General features: G+C 41.4%; 1 non-coding gene across 1 annotated transcript; it reads right to left on the bottom strand.

Moving 5' to 3' along the window:
• Positions 1-306: 306 nt before the first annotated feature.
• On the bottom strand, positions 307-378 carry TRNAW-CCA (transfer RNA tryptophan (anticodon CCA)). The gene has a single exon. It is a non-coding gene; the product is annotated as a tRNA-Trp (tRNA).
• Positions 379-3,197: the final 2,819 nt, after the last annotated feature.

Here is a 3,197-nt window from a genome sequence, read left to right as displayed (position 1 = left end):
TGCTGAGGGCAAGGAGGAAAGTCACAATTAAAATTTAGCCCTTTCAATCATTGGAATAATTAGTAATGTTGTTCTTGTGAGGTGCTTCTAGTTGTAGGGTAACTTATCTTGAAAAAAAGTCTTTTTAATGCTGGCCTGTTACTGCCATCACTACCTGTTGCTTAGGAAAGGTTGAGTGAGTGAAGTCGCTCAGTCATGTCCGACTCTTTGGGACCCCATGGACTGAAGCCTATCAGGCTTCTCCATCCATGGGATCCTCCAGGCAAGAATACTGGAGTGGGTTACCATTTCCTTCTCCAGGGAATCTTCCCGACCCAGGAATCGAACCTGGGTCTCCCGCATTGGAGGCAGACGCTTTAACCTCTGAGCCACCAGGGAGGAGGCCTAAGTCAAGTTTACTGCTCAGCTTTGTCTTTATAGCCCTGGTCTATGAAGGTAGAGATGCTTCAGATTGTTGGTCATTTCTCTCAACCTGAGTCCATACACATTGTAATGAATAGCAAGAAACCATCTTTGAATATAGTCAAACAGAGAGATGAATTTCAGCCAAATACAACACTACAAAATGTGCCTATGCTGCCTCAAGGCAAAGCTAAGCAGTGGGATTTCCTTATTAACTTTAGGCCTACAAAGTGATTTATTAAAATTACTGAATCAAGTTAAGAACTAGGAGGCAGAAACATAGTTAAATGGATGCCAAGTACATCTCAAATACTCATGCCAGCCAGTCACTCAAATTTCCTGCCTCCTTCACTTCATCTTAGCTGCCAACAGTATCTCCAACAGCCATATGCATATACACCCAGTCATATTGCACAATATGAAGGGATTCCTTTTTGTTAGTAGTGGTGTTTTGTTGTGTTCTCTGACTCCCTCACTTAAACTTAGGAAAAAATCTAGAATCACCAGGTCTGAATTTCTTCACCTCCACAACTGCATTAATCATATGGATGTGAATTTCATTTATTTCTTTTGCCCAATCCACCTTCCAAGGGAGAAGAGAATGGGTTAGAAACCACAACTCAGTTAGGAAAAGAAAACATAAATATATAATAATGTATAAATTCTGTACTTAGTTGAAAATCTTATTCAAAATTAAGACAATGCCATTAATGAATGGAAGCTTTTGTTTGTTTTTTTTTTAATTCTTACATGCGTTCCCAAACATGAACCCCCCTCCCACCTCCCTCCCCATAACATCTCTCTGGGTCATCCCCATGCACCAGCCCCAAGCATGCTGCATCCTGCGTCAGACATAGACTGGCGATTCAATTCTTACATGATAGTATACATGTTAGAATGTCATTCTCCCAAATCATCCCACCCTCTCCCTCTCCCTCTGAGTCCAAAAGTCCGTTATACACATCTGTGTCTCTTTCCCTGTCTTGCATACAGGGTCGTCATTGCCATCTTCCTAAATTCCATATATATGTGTTAGTATACTGTATTGGTGTTTTTCTTTCTGGCTTACTTCACTCTGTATAATCGGCTCCAGTTTCATCCATCTCATCAGAACTGATTCAAATGAATTCTTTTTAACGGCTGAGTAATACTCCATTGTGTGTATGTAACCACAGCTTTCTTAACTGTGGTGTTGGAGAAGACTCTTGAGAGTCCCTTGGACTGCAAGGAGATCAAATCAGTCAATCCTAAAGGAAACTGGTCCTAAACATTCATTGGAAGGACTGATGCTAAAGCTGAAACTCCAATACTTTGGCCACCTAATGCGAAGAACTGACTCCTTGGAAAAGACCCTGATGCTGGGAAAGATTGAAGGCAGGAGGAGAAGAGGCTGACAGAGGATAAGATGGTTGGATAGCATCACTGACTTGAGGACATGAGTTTGAGAAAGCTCTGGGAGTTGGTGATGGACAGGGAAGCCTAGTGTGCTGCAGTCCATAGGTTGCAAAGAGTCAGACATTGCTGAGCAACTGAACTGAAAGACAAATTCTGTAGATTTCTTTCCTTCTTTCTGGAGAAAGTTAGAAGCAGGCAGAGAAAACAGAGGATGGGGAAAATAAGGAGCTATCTCTTATATGTAGAAACACTGGGGTTCTTTCCTAGTGGCTTATTGGTAAAGAATCCGCCTGTGAGTGCAGAAGTTGCAGGTTCAATCCCTGATTGGGGAGATACCCTGGAGAAGCGAATGGTTACCCACACCAGTATTCTCGCATGAAGAATCTAATGGACAGAGAAGCCTGGCGGGCTACAGTCCATGGGGTTGCAAAGAGTCAGACACGACGTAACAGACGGAGCATGTTCACGTGCACAGGAACGCTGGGACACCTGGATCGAAAGCCGTATTTCTATGCTGGTCACTTTGCTCTTTGAATATGTGTTTCCATCTATTCTAATCAGATCATCTCCTACCTTACTTAACATTGTCTACCAAGCTCTTGTCTCTGTGATAAACGTGGGGAAGACAATTTTTCATGGTACATATTAGGCTATTGTAGGGGAGGAATATTCTAGGTAGATCAGTCATTGCCTGCTAAATCCAAATCTTCTTCTAAGTTAAATTATTCCACAACTAGGTCAAACTCTTTAGACATTCATGTTTTGAACTACAGAACTTTTTTCCAGTTATGGATGACTGACCTATTGGTAGAAAAAAATGACCCTAAGATAGCCAGTATACAACTGGCCACTGACATTTATGGCCCAACTGGAAAAGATGGACCAATCAGACAAATTATTTTTTCAGTGACTTAAATAGAGCCGATAGAATCTGCTGGTTGAAATAGAAAGGAAAAAACATATGAGGTGTAACTAGTCACATTAATACCAGAGTAAAACTACATGAGCTGTTCTCACTGACGTCCTTAAAACCACACAAAGAGAGAATCACCCTCCTGCTCCATTCTCCATGTGGCATGACATTCTTTCCTAGTTCATTCACTCATGCAAAAAGCATATTTTGACAACTGCTATGTACTAAGCATAATGGTAAGCTCTGAAGATGTAATGCTGACCATGACCAATGTGATCACTGCTCTTACAGAACTTGCAGTGCAGTGGTGAAAATGCACACTGAATAAGAAGATGAACAGGAAGCTGCGAGAGTATTTAACAGGGACATTTAACCTAGCTTTTCTAACAGTGAGGGATCATCTATCTCCATGTTTCAAAATTCTTCACATCATTCATCCTTCACTGATAACCCCAGTTAGAAATAAACACACTCTCTTCTGAACCTA

Source organism: Ovis canadensis, chromosome 1 (genome assembly GCF_042477335.2).
Source record: "Ovis canadensis isolate MfBH-ARS-UI-01 breed Bighorn chromosome 1, ARS-UI_OviCan_v2, whole genome shotgun sequence".
Classification (NCBI taxonomy): domain Eukaryota; kingdom Metazoa; phylum Chordata; class Mammalia; order Artiodactyla; family Bovidae; genus Ovis; species Ovis canadensis.
Note: the sequence above shows the minus strand (reverse complement) of the source record. Positions and strands in the feature narration are given on the sequence as shown.